Source organism: Sesamum indicum, linkage group LG5, assembly GCF_000512975.1.
Source record: "Sesamum indicum cultivar Zhongzhi No. 13 linkage group LG5, S_indicum_v1.0, whole genome shotgun sequence".
NCBI lineage: Eukaryota > Viridiplantae > Streptophyta > Magnoliopsida > Lamiales > Pedaliaceae > Sesamum > Sesamum indicum.
The window spans coordinates 9,463,681-9,476,626 of record NC_026149.1 but is presented as its reverse complement, the minus strand read 5'-3'; positions in this window follow the sequence as shown (position 1 = coordinate 9,476,626).

Below are 12,946 nucleotides of genomic sequence, written 5' to 3'. Positions count from 1 at the left end.
GAATTCCCTCAACACATCAATAGAAAACAAAAGATTACAACAAATTCAAAATGAAATATCAAATTCAATTAATAGCTTCGGTTAACAAATGAATACATATTGACATCCAAAAACAGTGAATCATAGTCTAAACAATCCAAACTTATCTTGAATAAGCCAGTAACGAAAGCCAAAAATATAGTCATATGCTTACTTTGTAAGATTATGAGTCTAAATAGGAACGCAGAGGAAAAACCTAAAAAAACTTACACATAAAGGGAAATCAATTTTATTCTTATTTGTAAAGCTATTTTGATTCAAGGATTATGGGTTATTATAAGCTCGTGTGAGGTGATAAATGACTTCAAATAGGTACAGATTACAGTAGCCACTTTCGAGATGAAAATTATTTCCTATAACCAAAATAAATTAACTAATAGCTATCTTACTTAAACAACAAACTACAATACCACGTACCTGACACGCAGTAATATTGGCTGTTGTGTGTTCTGTCTTGCGAGCAGCAAAAATTATTTTCCAATCACTCAATTGCCTCTACATCCACAGCAACAACACGACGTTGATGAGTGGATATCGCTTTTTTTCTTTTCTTTTTTTCTTGTGGATATTGTTTTTTTTTTTCTGCTTCTTTATTTTGGATATCATTTCTTTCTCTGTTTCCTTTTCCTTTTTTTTGTGGCTAGCTTTTTTTTTTCTGTTTCTTTTCTCTTCTTTTTCGGTTATTGCATTTATCATTTTTTTCCTATTCTCTGAAGTTTGTCCCCCGCGCATCTTTAGAAATCTATTGAAAAAATAAGAATGAAGCCGATGCAAGACAATCCTTGATCGGTGCAGAGACATTATTATCAGTGTAAACTGGCCCAAATTTGTCTTAGCCTGAAAGCCTAGATATCTTGCTAGTAATAGTTTCTATGACAAGAAGGGGAATGGAAACGAGAAGAGTTACTACCCACTCAAAAGTATAATTAGCCAACAAAAGCAGCTAGAAAATATAATTTGTAGTTTAATTGGGAAAGATAAGTGCCTGAGGACTGCCATAGTTTTACATGGACCTACCTCCCATAATACTATAAAATCTAGTACTCAAAGCATGCGCATTTTAAGAAAGCTAATTACAGCTAGGGGCAATAAACTTACTGATTCATCTCCAGGCTGCAAATTATACCCTTCATCTTGGACACAGACTCTTGAATGAGACCCTAGCATCGTCAGTTTAATTAAGAACCAGCCAAATGTATAAGAGTAGCACAATAAAGAAAATATGCAAAATTAACCACTTACCAGTGTGTGATTCAGATGCTTTTTTTTTTTAAACTACCGTCACCTCTTTTTTGATGAATAGTAGATTGCTCTTGGATAGTGAACAAGTTAGATGATTTCGAAAGTGTGGTTGAATTCACAAGCTTCTTGGCCAGCATTGACGAGTACCTAAAAGAAGTGTGGTGGAGGTATCAATATTTTCACGTATATATGTAGGCGAATACAAACTAGGCATGAATCGGTTCATACTTTTTCAGAAGCTTAAATATTTTACATTAGTTGGCTAGCACCAATATTACGCCCCAAGGATTATAATACATAATTGTATTTTTAAATGGTAAATTCTTATGAAACTTAGTTAATTGGTAAATAAATTATTGATCATAATTGAAATACAATAAAACTTGAACGGATTAAATTAGAGTTCATTATAATATTTAGGGACAACTTATATTAATTAAGAAAATTTAAGAGGGACGTGATGGGTATTTTGAGAAAAATTTAATTAAATAAATAAAATAATAATAATATCATAAATATATATAATATATATATTATTAAATGATATATATATGTAAATGATATATATATTAGTAAATAATATATCTACATACATATATATCTATATATATGAAAGAAAGAGAAAAGAAAAGAAAAAGAAAGGATAAAAGATTTTGGGGACATATATAGGGAAAGGGATTTGTTTGGTCCTTTAAGTTTCCCTGCGTCTAATTTCTGTCCTTTAAGTTCGCGAATTTTTAATTTAGTCAAGTAACTTTTAAAATTGCTAAAATTAGGTCCACGGATGGAATTTTGGACAATTTTACCCTTTTCTAGCTTTAAAATGAGCAATTTAGTCCATTTTCAATTATTTTGCATCTAGTATATAATCTTGCACATGCTCGCCTAAAATATTTAAACGATGTCATTTTACGAATACTGTACTAAACTCAGTTATAGAAACCAAAAGTGATACAAGCATCGTTACAAATTGTTAAAAATATGTTCCAAGACCATTTAAAATTTCTAAATGTCTACATTTTTTTGCATATACAAGATCCCCTTTCCAAATTATTTTAGTATCGTTCCAAAAGCTATTTAAAAAACATATTTTTCCCCTAAATAAAAAAAAAAATAAAAATAAACATATTCCCGACAGGTTAATATCGAAGAGAAGTATATAATTTGATAAATAATACCATTAAGTACATAAAAATATTTTGCGTGATATTGGTACATTTTCGCGAAATTAAACAAATTTGTACATTCATAGTTGTAAGTATTGTATTGATGTTACTATCATATTATATTATATTTTTGTATTGTATCACTTGATCAGACTATCTGATATTAGATCAGACAGTTAGATATGATCAAACGGATAAAAGAAAACATGATAGATGATTGTTGAGATATCGTGCACAAAATATATAATCGGTCTTTATGGAATATGCATCATTCAATCAAGCCATTCTATTTTAAATTAAATCATTGGATATGATTAAATAGATGGAATCTTATGTGTTACAGTTTGGTATAGATCCTGCTCATAGATGTTGATGTATCGTAACCAAAACATAGAATGGGTATGATAGGATAAGTTTTATAACGGGTTTATTATAAGTTAAGTACAACTTTTGTTATTTGATATTTGGAACGACTTTCTAATATATATTAGAATAGTTTATATATATATAAACCATTCCAGTTTTTTTGAAACATCCTTTAGAACGAATTTGTTAGATAAACAGTCACAATTTTTCTTAAAACAATTATTCATAAAAAAATATAAATTAAGATATTTCAATACAAGAACGGTTAATAACTGATAGAAAAATACCCAGACACTAACATCACACACTCATGTTCTCGTTTTTCTTTAGTTTCGTAGTCATCAAAACTGTATTCTTCATCCTAGCCATGTTCAATATCATTTCACCAAGTTCTTCCACTCACTAGTGAGGAAGAAAATATTGAAAACTAGAATACATAGAGTAATGAAAAACTAACAAGAAATAGCTTTACCAACTCAAATAAAGGAATCTATTATTGCCTTCTTTAAGGAGCTTATTTCTACCAATCCAACTCCCCTCCACGACCAAGACTTCTCCTTTCAGTTCCCTCAACTTCCTAAAGAAGTTGGCCTCAACCTACGCAAAACCCCATTCTTAGAAGATATCCAAGAAACTATTTTCTCTATCAATAAAGATAGTCTGACTAGCCTAGATGGATTCTCCTCAGCTTTCTTTCAAACCTACTGCAGAATATAATATAGAAGTTTTCAGAGATTTATTTGATGGTGCACCTATGCCAAGATGTTTCCCTACTATTACCATCACCCCCATATCTAAAAATGATTCTCTACAATCTTGGTCGAACTTTAGACCCATCTCCCTCTGCAATGCGACCAACAAAATCATGTCAAAGCTCCTTCATAATAAGATTGCTCAAGCCCTTCTTGGCCTCATCTCCCCCTTATAACATAGTTTTATTCCGGGTAGAATCATTGTTGACAACATCCGTCTTGCTCAAGAAAAAGAAATGACACATCATCTTGACTTGAGATATAGCAAACTCAACCTCATCATAGATTGGACATATCCAAAGCTTATGACAGAGTCAACTGGAAATATGGAACCTTCTAGATACTTTAAATTCTCACAAGGTCTCAGACAAGGAGATCCTATCTCTCCAGATCTATTCATTCTTGCAGCAAAGGTTTTATGCAAGGGATTTGGTCATCGCTTCTTGCACAATATAAATATGATCTACCAAACAAGTTGCAGAACTAAGGTGTCCCACCTGGCTTATGCAGATGACATCATTATTTTTACAAGATGTGTACAGAATGGCCTAATCAAACTAATGCAGTTCTCGAAACATTTTAAGATTCAATAAGGTTAGCAAATTAATCACTCTAATTGACAGGTAAGCACTTCCCCTTTATCAACTATTTTTTACTGATATGAGCTTTGATTCCTGTTCTTGTGGGACACAAATGATGTGGTATACAATCAAACGAACTATTTCATGGGAAAAAAGACATCTCAAGGAATCTATAGATATCTAAACCACCCTCAACAACCTCCCAATTTCTCTTGTCCTGCTCTTATATATAGGAATTAGGCAAGTCAAGAAAGATAACTTTATTTTTAAACTTCACTTCAACTCTCACACACAAAGTCTGCTCACCAGCAATTAGTTTTCTTTATAGCATTACAATTGCAGTCATATTTCACATAATCTCTACATGATTCACCACCAAACTTCCTAGTTCTCATACGTTTTTTAGTATTCTTGCTTATTCTTTAAAGAAAATAATTGACTGATGCATTCAAAGGTAGTTCATATTTTTCAGATTAGTCTTTCGAAAGATTGTTTGAGTATCTTGAAAATATTTATATTTCAAAATTTTTAAATAGAGTTGTGTTGTTTGCTGCTAAAGGGGCCAAGTACTTGCGAACCATCTATTGCGATAGTGTGGTTGGAGGAAGTTTGTAAAATTGAGAACTTGGAATACCCAGAAATAAAGCGGTGAAAACAAGATATGAATTTATCGAGGTTTAATTTTATTTTTGGAAGCATGTTGAGCCTGATCATGAGCATAGAGAATAGATAATTGGACTATATATTTAATTTGATTGGAAAAAATGGTCATTTAATTACGCCTAAGGACCGAAACTGTTAATATTTTAGAAGTTGAAGGACTAAAATAGAATTTCAATATGTTTAGAGATTGAAAATGAATAGTAACAATATATGAGACTTAAAACTGTAATTATCTCGTTTCGAAAGCATACATAGTGAATATCAACAAAAAGTCAAATTTAAAACAGTGACTAATTATCATAATTTCAAATAAAATGTGATGATAATAAAGTCAATAGATAATATTAAAACGCCTTAAAAGAAATATCTTAAAAAAATTGTTTAAAATATAATGTGAAATAATTATAATAAATACAAAATCCAAATGGATATTAACAGTGAAATAATATTAATTTGTGGTCAAATTTATTAACATATTTTCAAACAAATAATAAGCCAATTTCGGAAAAATAATGAAAAGTTCTCAAAATTTATCTCAATTACAAATACTGAACCGTCTTTCTCAGAGGTTTTGTGTAATCACACTGCAGTTCTTTTATAATTTGAAAAATTATATTTAGTACCTTTCATATTTATTTTTGTTACATTGTCCTTAGTTTTTGTAATTATTCACGTAGTTCTCATGATTTGAAAATTTACATTTGGTACCCCTTTACGTCTGTTTTCGTCTGACAAATCCATCTATGAATAAAAATCATTTATATTTGCTAATATTAGTAAAATAATAAAATAAAAATAATGAAGTTCAAACGAACATTTTCTAACCAAACTATCCCTATAAAGGAGCCTTCTCACATGCATTAGCGTGTGAAGTGTATATGTGTAAGGATAGTTTGATTAGTAAAAATATCTATTTAATTTGTAACAAGTCAGTGATTATGCTATTGAGGTGAATAAGGATTTTCATTGAATTTTGCTTAATAGTAGAATCTATTAGACGAAAAAAACTTAAGGAAATTAGATGTTATTTTCCAAATTACGAGAGGTTTACGTGTAACTACGCCGAATTAGATCGAGATGCTTATCCAAAATGGGTATCTCGTGGAGTATGTCTCCTAGAAAAAGGCTCGAGGAACCGGACCATACATCAAGCAAGAAGAAAACAGGGGAATGAAGTGAATACTTCCCCTCTAGAAACTTTACCAAATGAAGAATGCAGAAATGCCTGTGAAGAAAGTCTGAAACCAACGATCCTCCTAGAAAGGGAGTAATACGAATGATTGTAAGAGGACCACATGGAGGTGATTTCCATTATGCAAGAAAAACACAAGTTAGAGAGGCGCATGGCACGACCATAAAGGAAATCTGGGATGTCAGCACCATAGAGGATGCCCCCTCATCCAATTTGGGAGCACGGAACGTTTAGGTCCCAAAAAGCCCCCACAATGATGTTGTAGTCATCACGGCATTATTAGCCAATTATGAAGTGGGACGCATTTTCATAGATTCAGGAAACTCCACTGACATATTATTTGGAGAGGCATATGACCAAATGCAACTAAAAGACACACCTATAGAAAAAGTGAACACCTCTCTCTATGGATTCGCAGGGGAAGTAGTCCATTCGAGAGGCACGCTCTCACTCCCTTTGACTTTAGGCGCTAATGCCGCTTGAACAACATGCCTACTAAAATTCCTGGTGGTAGACACCCTTCAGCCTATAATGTCATTCTAGGAAGGTTCACCCCAATACCTACACCTATGATATGAAGATCACATTCCGTACACTTGGAGGTGTAGGAGAGGTACAAGGGGACCCCCTCGAACCTCATAAATGTTATATAGAGGCCGAGCGCATAGGACAAAAGAGAAGCAGGGATGACTCCTAAGGAAACACCCTCCAACAAACATGACAATGAGACATCCTCCAACAAGCACAATAAGAAGGCACCTCCCAACAAACATGAAAAAGAGGACATTGAAGATAAAGACGGGAAAACATTCTCCAAGGTCCAACCAATGGCGGAACTAATGAACATTGAGGTTGTACCTAGGGATCCAGAAAAATTCACATCAATTGGTTTTGAATTAAAAGAGCCGACACGTGAAGAAATAATTGAATGTTTACGCCATGACGCAGACATTTTTGCATCAACTTCTCAAACTTAGAAGGAATTGACCCCAACATCATAACCCACCACCTTAATACCGATCCTCGTACGAAGCCAGTGAAATGAAAGAAGAAGCATTTCGGGCCTGAAAAAGATAAAATAATCCAGGTGAAAGTAGACAGACTATTGGCAGCCGACCATATTGATGAAATACAATTCCCCTAATGGCTGTCTAACATGGTGTTAGTTCCCAAGCTTGGAGGCAGTGGCGAATGTGCATCGACTTTAGAGATCTCAATAAGGCATGCCGTAAAGATTTTTATCCTCTCCCACGAATTGATCAACTGGTAGACTCCAGATCTGGATGTTAATTCTTAAGCACGATGGATGCATCACAAGGGTACCACCAAGTAATGCTAGCTCCGGAAGATCGCAAAAGAGTCAACTTCATTCTGTTTGCTGGAATATTTTGTTACGAGGCCATGCCATTTGGCTTGAAGAACGCTGGAGCCACCTACCAGCACTTGGTGGACAAAATATTTCGTCCTCAAATTGGAAGAAATCAAAGTTTATGTATATGATATGCTTGTGAAAAGCAAGAAAACATAGGATCATGTCGTAAACTTGGAGGAGACATTTGCCATTTTAAGAAAGTATCAATTGAAATTCAATCTTGGGAAATGCGCAATTGGAGTGAAAGGTGGGTGATTCCTGGGATATATGGCTACCCAAAGACGGATTGAGGCCAACCCCTTTAGGATGAAAGCCATCCTAGACATGAAGGCACCCTCAAACATCGACGAAGTACAAGGGCTTACAGGGAGGGTGGCAGCACTAAGCCGGTTCATCTCTAAATCGGCAGAAAAAGCCTGTTTTTCTTGGAAGTCCTCCGGAAGGTGAAAGAGTTCAATTGGGATGACACCTGCAAACACGATTTTTTCGAGGACTCAAGCAATATCTAGCAGGGCTCCCTCTATTGATGAAGCCTTCCCCAAGGGACACTCTGTATGTGTACCTAACAGTCACCCCTCAAGCAGTCAGCTCTGTCATGATTCGTGAAGAAAAGGGAAAACAAATGCCGATCTATTATGTCAGCACGGTCCTCAATGGAGCAGAAGGACGATATACTCTAATTGAGAAGATGGCCTTTGCATTGGTCACTACTGCTAGAAGGCTACGTCTATACTTCCTCTCATATCCCATTAGAGTGAAGACCAACTTACCTTTGAAACAAACGCTGGGCAAGCCAGACACCTTAGGGCGATTGGTGAAATGGGTGGTAGAATTAAGCGAGTACGATATCTCTTCTCTACCTCAAACTACCATCAAAGGCCAAGCCCAAACCGATTTCCTCTTTGAAACGGTAGGAACCTTTGAAGAAGGCACCCCCCAAGCCGATAAATGGTTGTTGCATGTAGATAGGTCGTCCCTATCCAAGGTAGCTGTGCAAGCATTATCCTCACGTCATCTCACCTCATGGAGAAGACTTCGACTTTCGCTGTTAAATTTGGATTCAAACCCTACAACAACGAGGTTGAATATGAGGCACTCATAACAGGACTCAGATCGCAAGATATGGGAGCTAGACATGTGATAGCTTATTCAGACTCCCAGTTGATAGTGAAGCAGATGGAAGGCTCTTATGAAGCCAAAGAGGAAACATGATTCACTATCCAAAGCAGATATGGGAACTCAAAATGGGATTTGATAGCATTCTTGTTGTTCAAATTCCAAGAGAAGAAAACATCAAAGAGCTAGCGCTTTAGAAGATTGTAGAACAAGGCACATCACCATACATTACCTATCTCAACCAATAGCTCTAATTTGTATTCAAGCCATATCCTCATCAGAAGATTGGAGGACTCCCGTCATCCAATGGTTGGAAGAGGGACGCCTTCCACATAATAGATGGGAGTCTGCCAGGCTTAAAGCCTGAGCTACCCATTTTTTACTACAAGGAGGGATCCTATACAAGAAATCTTTTACTCATCCTCTACTCTGATGTTTATCCCAATCATAAGGGATGCATATCCTAAAAGAAATACACAGTGACTATTGTGGAGCGATTGCGGACACCTGGGTGCTCGGCAACAAAGCCTTGCGGGCAGGAAACTTCTGGCCTTCCATGAAACAAGATGCAAAGCAACTAGTGATCAAATGTGAGAAATGCCAAAAACATTCCTCCCTCATACATCAACCTGCAAAGTCGTTGACAACCATGCTATCACCATGTCCCTTCGCACAGTGGGGGATAGATATTGTGGGACCATTCCCTCTAGCACCTGGATGGAGAAAATTCCTGCTAGTAGCTATCGATTACTTCACTTAATGGATGGAAGCTGAGCCACTCACTCGCATCACAGAAAGGGAGGTGATGAAATTTTTATGAAAAAATATTGTATGTCGTTTTAGGCTAATCTCATGCTTACTAGTTTAATAAAATGTAAAACGCTCCGAGAATAATTCTACCCTAATTAATTCGACTTTTCTTATGTCTATCATAATCTAAAATATTCTTTTATTTATCGCCTTTCGAGTACATGGTCAGATTTACATTTTGCGTACATGGTCAGGTCTCATTGAGAATTTATTTTTCAAATATTTTTGCTATCCTTGCATTGTATCTACATGGTTGGATTTCCATGCATCCCCTTATAGGTAAAATTAAATAGCCCAACACTGGCTTTCTTCCGCATGTAAAATGAATGAAATTGGGAGGCGGATGGGACCTCGAGCAGATTACTAACCAGCATAAAGAAGCTGGCTAGCAAACTAAAGGGCAAGTAACCATCTAGCTAGAGAAATCTTAAACAAGCTTAAAACCGCAGGAAAAAAAAGGGGGGGGGGATGAACAGGAAAACACAACCAACTTCTAGATAGGCCACATAGAATTAGGCGAAGCTTGTTGGGGGATAATTGGGGAGATCGTCCGATATAGGGATCCATATCAAAAATTCATCATGCATCCCATATTTAGTCCTAAGATCATCTATATCAAACTCCTTCAGGCAAGATCAAAAATCCCCAAAACATTCTATTCTTGAAGCTAATATGCTATCGTCAATTTTTAATCTCCGGACCTCTTCTTTGCTAACTTTTTCCTTGTTATTTACCTCCTTCCCACCCTAACAATGCTTGGAGTTAGAGGCAGCAGGTTTTCCCTCGTCACTCGACGAGCTTACTAAGTCCACTATTCTCTCATCCACTACTCACTTATCCATACCTCCGTCAAACATGGTCGTAGAGAAAGCAAGAACAAAGAAAAAAGAATGTACCTAGGAACTAAGAGGATTAGAAAAGCAATATCTAGCGGGAAGGTGCTCGAAACCGTGAGGTGCCTGTAGTATTTTTTTTATACCTGGCATGTTATGGAGGAAACTGCATGGTAAGAAATGGCCATCACTTTGTGATTTGTGCTTCTGACTATTTGACGTTACACTTACTATCATTTAAAAGAGTATTATATGTATATTGTATATTATTATGGTTGATTACATTTAGACCCCTTCAAAAATGTGAAAATTACACTTCCCTTAAAGAAATTTTGGAATTATATTTACACCTCACCAATAATTTGCAATTTATACTTGACCCCTTTACATTCAATGTGTATAGGAATGTGGTGAATATTTTGAAACCAGCAAGGAGAAAAGATGGATAATCTTATTGTTTTTTATTCTTTTGCATTTGTCTTTTCTTCCACTGTGTTCAGATCTTATTTTGTTAGAAGTGATATGTGCCAAGGTAAGAAAATGCTAATTATATGGCATCGCTAATATATAAAGCAAATTAGATGTTCTCTTTACTAAGTGCATATTTAAATGCACTACTAAATTAATACTTACTTCCTTATGATGCTTCTACATATGTACGAACAAAATTTATTATCTCTACTTATACCAATTAAACTAGTTGTTAAGATGTGAAAATTGATTTGAAGAAGTCAAGGATGACCCGGTCCAACTTAGAAATCCCAAGTTGAGTTGGAGACTCTAAGTCAAGTCAAGGATGACCCGGTCCAACTTAGAAATCCCAAGTTGAGTTGGATAAGCATAACCCGATTCAACTTAGAAATTCCAAGTTGAATTGGAGACTCTAAGTCAAGGCTATAAATGCTACTCTGATTGGCAATGTTTTGCAGAGTAGAGTAGAGAGAAAAATATATAAGTTCTCTGTGTAATCGAGAGATAAAAGAAAGAGTTGAGACGAGAGTGAGTGTTGTTTTTCACGTGTGGTGAAGACTTGCATACAAGTGTGTGTGTGTGTGTTGTACTCAATTTTCCTCCTCTTTGAGTGTTTTCTCCTGGCTTGGTATCTCCCCCAAACGTAGGATTTATATCCGAATAGGGTTAACAAATTCGTGTGTCTTTTATCACCTTCATATTCCAGCTGTTGTCCATCTTAACCCAATCCATTTCCTAACAACTGGTATCAGAGCCTGGTTCAAGGAGTTAAGATGGAGGAAAAGATTTCAGTCGAACAGTTCAATGGTTCCGACTTTGGGTTTTGGCGTATGCAGATGGAGGCCTACCTGTACGGGAAGGACCTGTACGAACCACTTATAGAGAAGTCCGAGAAGACGAGTGATGAAGAATGGAAGGTGCTCGATCGGAAGGCGATGAGCCAATAATCCTATCACTCTCTCGGAATGTCGCCTATCATGTGAAGGGAGCGAAGAGCACGAAGGAAGTCCTGCAGACTCTTGCCGATATGTAAAAGAAACCCTCAGCAATGAACAAGGTCATGCTGATGAAGAAACTATTCAGGTTGCAGATGGAGGAGAGGAAGTCGGTGGTCGATCACCTCAATGACTTCAACCAACTCACGACACAGCTGGCGTCTGTGGATATCGTGTTTGACGATGAGGTAAAAGCGTTAATTTTGCTCTCATCTTTACCTGACAGTTGGGATGTGGTTGTTACTTCGATGAGCACTTTGTCTGGAAAGTAGAAGATGAAGGTCGACAACATCAGGGACATGATGTTGAACGAGGAAACCCGTAGAAAGCAAACGGGTGGATCATCTGGCTCTACACTACATACAGAGTCTAGAGGGAGACCTGACACACGGGGTAAATACCGTGGAAGATCAAGGTCCAAGGGGAAGAACAAGGGCAAGAAGGAGATGGTGTCCTGGAACTGCGAGAAGCCCGGACACATGAAAAGCGAATGCCGGGCGCCAAAGAAGGAAAAGGAGGGCCGGACAGCGAATGCCGCGACGGAAGAGATCACGGATGCACTCTTGTTGAGTGTGAGAAGTTGAGTATGAAAAGTCTTTACACTTGTTGTTTGTTAATAATAATAATTATTTTTAATTAGAAAATATTAAATTTTATTTTAAGTAGTATATCTCATATTTATTTTTTTAAAACATTAGTAGAAAAGCGAGTGTTTAATTTAATAATGCTCCCATTAAATAACATAATTGTTGATCCATGCACAATAATTAAACTTGCATGATTGTTAAAAAAATCTTTATCAATCAATCATAGTCATTTTATTTATATTTTTTAATAATATAGGAATAATATAATTATATAATATAACAAATAAAATATAAAAATTTTAAAAATATTTAATATGTGAAAGTATGAATTTGATTATTGTTAAATTATTCAAATTATTTTAAAATTTCAATCTCAATTTTAAATATGTAATTTAAAAAATAAAAATAATAAAGTTAGATTAAAATTATTATAATGAGGGTGAGATAGTAAAAAATGAGTTAGATTTATTTACAAAATTGGCCTAAAAGCACTTTTTTTAGTAGTTTCAAAAGTAGAAGCTGACATTTCAAATATTTTAAAAGTACTTCTCTGGAACTCTAGGAGAGCACCAGTTGCTTAGGAGGAAATCTGCCATCCTAAAAAAGAAGGCGGTCTTGGCATCTGTCATATTCAATTATAGAACGTTGCCCTCCTTGCCCGAGTTTTATGGAACATTCATATCAAGGCAGACACGTTATGAGTACAGTGGGTCAACGGTGTCTACCTTAGAGGTGCTTCGGTCTGGGACTAGCAACCGAAG